Source organism: Mastomys coucha, unplaced genomic scaffold (genome assembly GCF_008632895.1).
Source record: "Mastomys coucha isolate ucsf_1 unplaced genomic scaffold, UCSF_Mcou_1 pScaffold11, whole genome shotgun sequence".
NCBI lineage: Eukaryota > Metazoa > Chordata > Mammalia > Rodentia > Muridae > Mastomys > Mastomys coucha.
The window spans coordinates 9,379,188-9,388,615 of NW_022196893.1; the positions used below are offsets into that span (position 1 = coordinate 9,379,188).

A 9,428-nucleotide genomic window follows, 5' to 3' on the forward strand; every position below is an offset into this window, starting at 1 on the left:
ACATCCAGGTCCATCCATGGAAGAGCACTCCCCCCCCAACACCCACTTCAACCCGTAGTGGCAACATGGAACCCCCTGAAGCCCCCTCTTCATTACCCTCCACCACATCTTCTCCCCTCAGGAGCCCCTTCTGGGACCAGCACACCTCAGTGTGCCTCAGCCCTCCACGTGGAGACCACCACACCTTAGAGACAGCATCTTTCTCTGCTTAGCAACCACCAACACTGAACCCAGCCAGCCAGCCTGCCTCTTCCCTGTCTCCTCCTCTCTCCATGGAGACCACAATGCCACAGCAACTGCCGTCACTCAGTGCCCGCCCCACTTGCCTGGACAACAGCTCCCTCCACGTGGCCACCACCAACACAGCCTTGCTGACATTGACAGCCCTTTCCTCTCCAGGGCAGCCACCAAGCATAGTTAGCCTGGACTGGTGCTGGCTGCCTGCCTGCCTGCCTGCCTGCAGCCTCCCGGTTCTCTCTGCCACCTCTAAAATTCAGTGATGGGGTCAGACCCCACACACACGCATAGCCAGCATCTCGGCTCTCATCTAGACCCTTCCTCAGCCTGCTCTCCTGTGAAAAGCCCCCACTGGAGAGAAAAGAAGCCTGCCCAGAGGCTGCCCCAGACTCCCAGCAGAGACAGGTACCCTCCGCACAGGCCAGCGAGAGCCGGCCTCTAAGCTACCCAAATGGGCTGGAAGTGAGGGGTTCATCCTCCGTGAAGACCGTCCCAGCCCCCAATAGCCTGCCACTTTGACAGCAGCCTCTGAGGCCTTGGGGAGAGGGAGCCAAGAAGAGGCAAGGTTAGGGTACCCGTGGCTGGGGGCAGGGTCTGGAACAGGCAGGAAGGGACCCACAGCAGGCTAAAGCTGGGCTAGATCACGGGTTTGCAAAGGCCAGGTCATGTGAGCTGTGCTCACACACAGCCACACACTCACAGTCATAAGGACCCTGTCCTTACCAGATGTCTGCCGGCAAAGGGGCACCTGCAGCCAGTGAGGCTCTGTCCCTGACCAAGGTCTCAAAGGAGGTCCCCTAGGCAGCCCCAGAAGCAGCGGTGGCAATAAGGTCTTGGGTCCTGGCCCAGCACAGCAGCGGCTCCTCAGTCCTCCGCTTTGCCAAGAAGCAAGGGGGAGAGAGGGAGGGAGGAGAGGAAGAGAGGGAGGGGGCAGCAGGAGGAGGGAGGAGGGAAACCGCTGAAGTCTTGAAGGGTACACTCACTTCTTTCTTAGGTTTCCCATGGCAACAGCATATACCACAAATGATATCAGTGTGAGAGAGAAGAGGCTGAGGGAAGGGAGGGGTGGAGGGAAAGGGAGAGAGATGGAGGCAGATCTAGAGATGGAGCTGGAGGGCCGTGGCAGCTGGGTGATGGGGGGGGGGCGGGAGACAGAGATAAAGAGATATGGAGAGAGACTGAAAGATGAGGGGAGAGATGGAAAGAGACTGAAGAGGATGGAGACAGGAGAAAGAGAGATGGAGGGATATGGAAAGAGAAAGAGTGAGAGAAGGAGTGAGATGAAGAGAAGTCAGAGAGATGAAAGGAGAGATGGAGAGAGATAGCCAGAGAGATGGAGGCAGAGATATGTGGAAGGAGATGGAGAGAGACCAAGATAGAGAGGTGGGGAGAGAGATGAAGAGACACAGAGATACTGTGAGAGATAGAGAGGAAGACAGGAAAGGGAGAGTAGGCATGAGTGGGGTGAAGGATGGAGCAATATGGCAAACTGGTGAGAGATGGAAATAGAGAGCATGCCAAGGAGGAGGAGCACCGGAGGGTTAGGGCCTCAAGACAAGGAAGGCAGACTGGGAACTCTCCAAGGTACACCATGGAGTTTAGGGACAGAGCGAGAGGCCAGGAGCCACCAGACATCTTTGAAGTCAGAGGACAGAAGTGATCAATAGATGATCAATATTGTTCCCTAGATGGGTAGATCTTCTGGGAACAGAGGGACTCCAGCTCGGCCACAGAGTCCCTGACTCTCTCAAGTCCCCTCAGTCACAGGCACAGTCACACAGTTACACACCCACAGTAAGGCTCATTATCCACACATACGGTGGTCACCTCATCTCAGTGCCCACCTGTGCCATCCTCCTGCTCGTCCTCCAAATCACCAGCAATGTCATGCCCAGCCCCTCTTACTGGAGCCACACCCTGTCCGCAGCCAAGAAGGAAGAGCCCTGACCCTGCGTGTCCTCTCTCATTCAGAATTCCACATGATTGACACATCCCTTGCCCAGTCCTGCCCTGCCCTGCCAGCCTCCCACCATGGGCTTACATACACCTGTCTGCTCTCCACCTGCACACGCACAATCGGGACAGGGATGGCAGAGCCCAAGCTCTGCCTCCGAATGTATACACACGTGTTGTGCACACTCACAGCCCCCCCCCTTGCCGGTCTGCTCCCACATCCTCCATCAGCCCAGATGGCACTCCCAGACCTCCCACGCAGGCAGGGGCTCACACCTCACCCCCTCACCAGTGCCATTCACAAACATATGTAGACTTGCCCAGCACTGGCAGCCTTCGCACTCAGAACATAAACACTAAAGTCCTGCCTGCCTGGGTTCCCTCACCCCCACCCAGAGGCAGAAAGAGTGTACAAGGGTGGGGGCTTAGAGAATAACTCTCAACCCTAGCAGAGACCCAGTGAGACCCTTGGCCAGCGGGGTCTGCAACCATCCCAAGCAGCACACTCTAGACACACACCCACACGGTGCACCCAGACAGAACCAACACACCCACAGGGCCTGGACAGGGGCGGGGGAGCCCCTACATGGGCACACGTCCCAACACACAGCCCCACAGCTGTGTCAACACGCCTGAGGACTCTGCAGAGGCACACATCAGCACACCCACAGACACACACTAGCCCCCCACTGCGGGCTGCTCACACATTCAGACTTGCCAAATGCACCCAGACAAACACGCCCCCGTGCACAGGACACCCTACAGAGTTTCACACGCCAACACATACATGTCCCCAAGCCTGCCCACACAGGGAACCCCTCCCAGGCACGGGGACCAATGCACAACTGCCACGCTACCCCAGGCCACTGGACCATGCCTGCACCCTCTGCAGTACATCCCAGGGGATGCTCGTTGGATCCCCGTCTGAGCATGGCACGCTCCTGCCCCACCAACGCGCCGGCCTCGCTGCGTTCCTACCCCCACCCTTATCCCCACCCCACCCCCACCCCCACCTCGACCCGCCTCCGCCGGCGGCTCTCCATCCTGAGCACCGAGCCGAGCCCAGAGCCCGTGAAATTGGCTGCGAGAGCGTCAGCGGCTGCGGCTGCAAATTCTAAGCACAGGGAAGTAAGGCGGAAAGCGGCGGCCGAGCCGGGGGCGGGCGACGCCGGGCGGGGACGGGCAGCGGCAGGATGAGAGTGAGGCTGCGGGACCCCGCGGGAGCAGCTCGGGCCCACCGGATACACACCTCCTCAGGGACGCCTTCCTGGCTCTGAACCCCTCTGCGCAGCCGCAGGCCCAGCTCCGTGTAGGAACAGATGCTCTGTCCAAGGTGCTGGGGCAGTCCCTCTCCAGCTCCAAGGCCTCCAAGGCCTGGCTTTACCGGCTGTGCCACCTCGAATCCGGGATGGCAGACTGCATCCTCTTGATCATCTGTGCCAACAGGGACGCTACCAAAGGGCGTCTAGGGACTGTGTGAGGAGGGCTCACAGGATCCACACAGAACAGCAGCCAGGGCAAGCTAAAGATTGTTAGTCCGTATCCACCTGTGTCACCAGAGGCAGGGCTCTGCCCTCGGGAGAACCAGGATGGCCTTGCTGCCTCTCCATAGTCTGGGAAGAGTCCTAGAAACCCGAGGAAACATGTAACAGTCCTCCACACACACACACACACACACACACACACACACACACACACACAAACACCGTCATCCCACTGCAAACATAAATGAGTTGATCGTTAAGGAGAGCGTCTGAGTGGGGTTTCTGGACCCTCTCGGGGCCCTTTGGGACCAAAGTCATATCAAGCAGGGTCTAAGAGCCTACATTTTAGCAGACACTAGAGATCGGCATGCTCGGTGTATGGTTTCTCAACCCGGCCTGTATGGTCAACCCCCCCAAACCACAAGTCTAGACTCGCCTTCTCAAAATTCACTCTGTGCTTCCCTACCTCCATGGGCCTGGCCCACACACACTTTCTCCACCTGGTCAAGCTCCCACTCCCACCCCCAGAGGCTGGCAGTCAAAATCCTCTAGCCAAAATTAAACAAGGAAAAAAAGAAAAGAGTTCCTCATGCTTCTCTGGCACAGAGCAGGTGCCGGCTTAAGGGAGCTCTAGTTTGCCCAGAACAGAAGGCAGCCCAGCCTCCACCAGCCGGCCTGGGGCTTCACAGCACCTGCCTCCAGCCTCCAGCACCAGCCCTTCCTCGTCAGAGCACTCGCTAATGAAGACCAGCTGTCAAGCAAGCCCTACTGTGTGCCAAGGGTTTAGGACTCATCTCCAGAGGCACTTGTCTGAGCCCCGGGCCTGTTGTTCTCCCTCAGTGAACAGCGTACATATGTGAGCAAGATCTGAGTGGGAACGGCGTCAAACAACCTCAGGTGGATGGAAGATGTGTTTGATGAGCAGTTTCTGAGGACCCTGTTGTTTGGCAGGCAGTTGGGAGAGACACACCAGAAAGAGCTCAGCGAGCAAGCGGGTCTGTGAAATATATCCCCCCCACCCCGCCCTGCCCAGGTCAGGAGAAGGGCGGAGAGGAGAGGCAAGCAGGTCCTAGCCTCTGTCTGCCCAAGACCCCCAGCAGGACTGTAGTCGGGGAAAGATGTCACTCGGGAGAGAAACTGAGTCAAATCTGAGTCTTGGGGCTGTCTCAGAGCAGACAGATCAGCAACTCTTGGGAGTCACTTCCCATAGTCCGCTAAAGAGAGGGGGTGACAGGGAGGGTGGGTCTTGTCCTCTCTGCGCCCACAACATAACCCAGGGTAGGTAGACTCCAACTCTCAGATCCTCCTTGCTTTCCGAACTGGCTCCTACACAGTTCAAAAGATGAGATGTTCAGGCTGGAAAGAGCAGGAAGTATGCATTCACATGTGTATACACACACACACACACACACACACACTCACAAACGCACAGCCAAATACCCGAAAACACAATGCCAGAGGCACCATGGAAAGCCAGAATCAGAAAATTTGCTTCAGGAACATCACAGAAGAGAAAGTGGAACAGGAGAGCAGGACCTGGGGGCTCCCCCAGTGTCCCCTCCTGCAGGTCTAGCCTTGCAATCATCCCATTCAGCACCCCCACCTACTGCTCCCCGATATGGCCAGGTTCCTGTTCCCATTTACAAATAAGTGACACAGGCCGAGAGAGGACCCTAGTGAAAGGGCACCCAAAGATGAAAGGACCCAGGCCAACTTGGCACTGGAGTTTAGAAAAGAATGGAGCTTGTCTTAGAGCCTGCCTTGGAAGTCCCAGGCCTGATTGCCCATCTGTGCAGCCCTGGGCCGATCTACAACCTCTCTGTGTCTTGTCTGTGGGATGAAGAATTCCTGTTGCTCTCACTATGTAAGGATTCTGTGGGACTAAGCAAGAGCCAAGGTCAAGTTAGAGACTGTAGCCCAAACCAGGCCTTAGGGCAGGGGCTGAAGAGACCCCTGCCCCTTGTTCTTCTCAGCATTGCTGCTGTATTGGCCATTGTTCTCTGAAGCCAACCCCTTCCTGTGGCTCATCCAGGTGTCCCTTCAGTACTCGAGACGAGGGCTTCCCCAGGAGCTGTGTGCAGGGCTGGGCTGAAGTAAAGGGCACTCTACTATCCTGAGCCCATAGACAGGATCCCTAGCAGCCATGTCAGAACCTCTGCCCTGGGTAGTCACCTAGCCAGGAGGTTAATTTGATCGGGGATTACCTGGACAGCTAGACGCAGATGAGTGAGTTAGCCTTTATAATGTTCACACACAAGCAGCCTGACAGGTACGGAGTCTCAAACTGAGAAGCAGTGGACTTGCACAGTTCAATACAGGAGGTAGAGAGAGGTTTGGGGCAGGGGAGAACCTGAACTCTGGAGCTTTAGCAGGGCCTGATCTCACTTGTCAAATTCTGAGAGAAACATTCACCCCTTCCTACCTACAAAGCCTATGTCACACACACAACTGGGAGCCGCAGAGGGGGCCCTAACCCTCCTAACAGCCATGGGGTGATAAGAGGGCCATCCTGAGGACCAAGCATGAGGATTTCAGAGCCTCTGGAGAAGGACTGACAGATGAGCATGCCAGTAACCTTTCAACCCACCTGCCAACCTGACTCAACCCAACCTGTGTGTCTCATAAGGTCCCCTTCCCTGATGAGCTGATGTTTTCCCTGCAGCCACACTGTGGAGGGGAAAAAAAAAATTCATTGACCTCAGCTTCCCTGAGGGATGTGACAGCAGCCAGCCCACCCACCGACTCAACTACTGCAAGGACCCCAGAAAAGGACAGAAACAAAGTCTTTGCAAAGTTCAGCTTAACCAAAACAGCAGGGGGTGCTGGAGGGGAGGGGTGTCCTAGGGAATGGAAGACAGATCTGGCACAGACTGAGCTCTACCCCAGGTGCCAGACACCAAAAGGCCCGCCGTAGTTCCTGTGACCCCCCCCATTCTTCACCTCTAGCCTCCTCCACAAGTGACAGATGAAGGTCCAGGCAGGAAAGTAGGGAGAGAATGCCCAAATTGCAAAACTTAGAAAAAAACGGTAAATTGAGATTAGAATCCGAGGCTCCAGGCTCCCTCACCACGTGCCCGTGCGTCCACATAGATGTTCGCAAACAAGGTATGTGCCCAAGGTATGTGAGCTGCTGGCACTGACTTGAGAGACTCAGAGGCTAGGACATGTCATGAGTAGGAGGATGAGGTGCATCCTTGCAGAGCAACCTCCTTAAAAAAATAGAGGACCACACCTTCTCAGACCACCAGGAAATGTGGGTCCCTTTCGAGAGACAGCTTGCTCTGAGGCTCCATCTCCTGCTCCTCTTCTTCCCCCTCCCAAGGGGCATGAACACCCTCAGCCCCACACATGCACAGTGATATCATACGCCCTGACCCATAAGGATGGCCCTCACCCCGTTGTCCCTGTGACGTCACCAATAGCCTGAAGCTGATGTCACACCCCAAGGTTCTCGCTGACATCACACACACACTTCCTTCTCCTGGTGCTCTAGTCTTTTTTTCCTGCCTAAAGGCTGGTGGCACAGAGGTCCCCCTGTCCACCATGCATAACAGGAGGACCCATAGATAGCTAAGACAGCACCAGTGTGCGTTCATCCACATACCAGACAACATTTACATGCTCATGCAAGCCCACTGTTGATCTAGACATAACGTGTCCCACAGGTGTCCACAGGCTACAGAAACAGTTTGAGCCAAGCACACATACACACATACACAGGCAAACATGCCTAGTCCTCGTGATGCAGCTCTGGGTGTTGAGATGCCCCTCCTCCGTCAGTGAAGCCAACAGCTAGAGCTGCAGCTTCTACTACATTCCTCCAGGTACCGCGAGCAGCTGCCCCTTCCCCCAGCTTCTCCTCCCACAGCCTGGCCTGCTGACAGTGACATCCGCAGCCGGACACAAGAGCATGCGCGCACACACATGCACACGCACTCAGCACACACACACACACACACACACACACACACACGAGTCCAACACCTGTATCTCTCAACAAGGAACCAACTGCAGGGTAGGAAGAGTCCAGAGCCCTGGGAAGGACCTTAAGTACCACATGCATCCAAAGCTGACTGAGATTCCGAGCAGTGTCCCTGGCTCATTCTCCTTGGTCATGCCTGACACATCAAGGCCTGGCAGCCTCTATCCTCCACACAATCTCCCCAAGTACGCAGATTCACACAGAGAGAGAGAGACACAGAGAGAGAGAGAGAGAGACACAGACACACGCAAGCTCTCTCCCCTCCAAACATTCCAAGGAAGCCTGTGTGTGTCCCTGTGTGTGTGCCTGTGTGTGTGTCTGTGTGTCTGTGTGGCAGTGGGGGTCTATCCAGAGTCAATACACATCCCTTCCCACATGCATATACCACCCCACCAGCCAACACACCCACCCTCTACCCCCTCCTAGCCAGTAGCAGTCCACACACACACACACACACACACACACACACACACACCACTAGGCAGTGGTGGGGTTCAGTCAGAACTGCAGTCTGTCGGTTTATGCTGGCGCTTCTGTGCTTGTCCCACACCAGCCCTGCCGAGGGGAAAAAAAAATCCAAGCCCTTGCAGGGGTCCCAACGTACCCTAACTCTGGTCCCCCTACTACATTCACAGTGCCCCTGACAGGGGAGCAAGCCGCACGCCGGTCCCCTCCCCCTGGGCCAGAGATCTAGCCACCCTGTGAAAGCCCCCCCCCTTACCAGTGAGATGAATTCCTTGACCCGCCACGACTCAGTGAAAAGCGGGCCCGAGCTCTGGTTCGCCAAAATGGGGGCCAGAGAGGTGCGGTGTGGCACCGGCTAGCAAAACCGTCCTCCACCAAGCTTCCGCATCACCACCACGAAAATGTTCACCTCGACGTTCGTCCTCCCTGCCCTCCCACCACGCCTCCACCCAGCCTCTCCCCCACCACCTTGCGCAGGGTGGTCCCTTGGGGGTCTTACGGGGATCCCCAGACTAAGAAGAACCCGGAGTGGCTTTCCCCGGCTCATCCTCCCCTCCCGGGTCCCTTTCCAAGCCCCACCCCCGCTGGCGGCCAGGGAGCCCTGAGCTCAGCCCGGATTCCCGGGGTCTCCGCCAGCCTCCTGCAGCGCTCGGATCCAGAGGAATCCACTCACCTCCAATCCCAACTGGGATCCAAGCGGGATGCCACCACCTCCGGGCAGCGGCTGCTGCGGGGCCTGCGCCGGAGAGCGAGCGTGAGCGCGGGTGTGAGTGTGCGCGGCGACCGGCCGTGGCTCTGTGCGTGTCGTGTGTCTGTGGCGTGGCCCGGGCGTGTGTGTCTGTGAGCGTGCGTGTGCGCGCAGACACTGCCACCCCCGCCTCCCGCCGCGCAGGGCTGCTGCCCGCAGAGGGCCCGGGTGCTGGGCGGAGGATCTCAGGGGCTGCCGATCACTGCGTCTGTCGGTCCGTCTGGCTCGGTAGCCAGATCCCTTCCCAGGCCTCTCCGCTGCAGACCCTCCCGCCCCTCTGCCGTCTGCTTCCACGGCCACAAGCACGCTCTCAGACACACGCCACGGGGCGGGGGCCGCTCTGGGCTCTGGCGCTACTGCAGCTGCAGCGCCCTGTGAGGTGGCTGCACCGCGGACCGCCAAGCCCCGGGCACCCGCGGAGCGCGCCCCCCGGCCCCGCCCCACCTCGGCCACCTCTCTCCGGGGCTGTGTCTCCGTTCACCCCACCACCGCCTCCTCCAGCTCATTCAACAGCTGGAGGCAAAGTTGCCCCGGGTGCAGCGCCCCGCTGGAGGACAAC

The 9,428-nt window shown here is 57.6% G+C and overlaps 1 protein-coding gene across 4 annotated transcripts in view; it reads right to left on the reverse strand.

Annotated features, from left to right (window-relative positions):
- Elfn2 (extracellular leucine rich repeat and fibronectin type III domain containing 2) overlaps nucleotides 1-9,392 on the reverse strand; it is a 53,830-nt gene extending 44,438 nt beyond the window's left edge. Inside the window, exon 1 of one of the 4 annotated variants that reach the window (XM_031348794.1) lies at nucleotides 8,795-9,392. The gene's annotated coding sequence lies outside the window, so the exon portion shown is untranslated. Of the gene's footprint in view, nucleotides 1-960; nucleotides 1,175-3,439; nucleotides 3,466-8,377; nucleotides 8,520-8,794 lie in introns of those variants that run through there. The other 3 variants (XM_031348800.1, XM_031348801.1, XM_031348798.1) reach the window with 3 other exon arrangements.
- Between the last annotated feature and the right edge of the window lie 36 nt (nucleotides 9,393-9,428).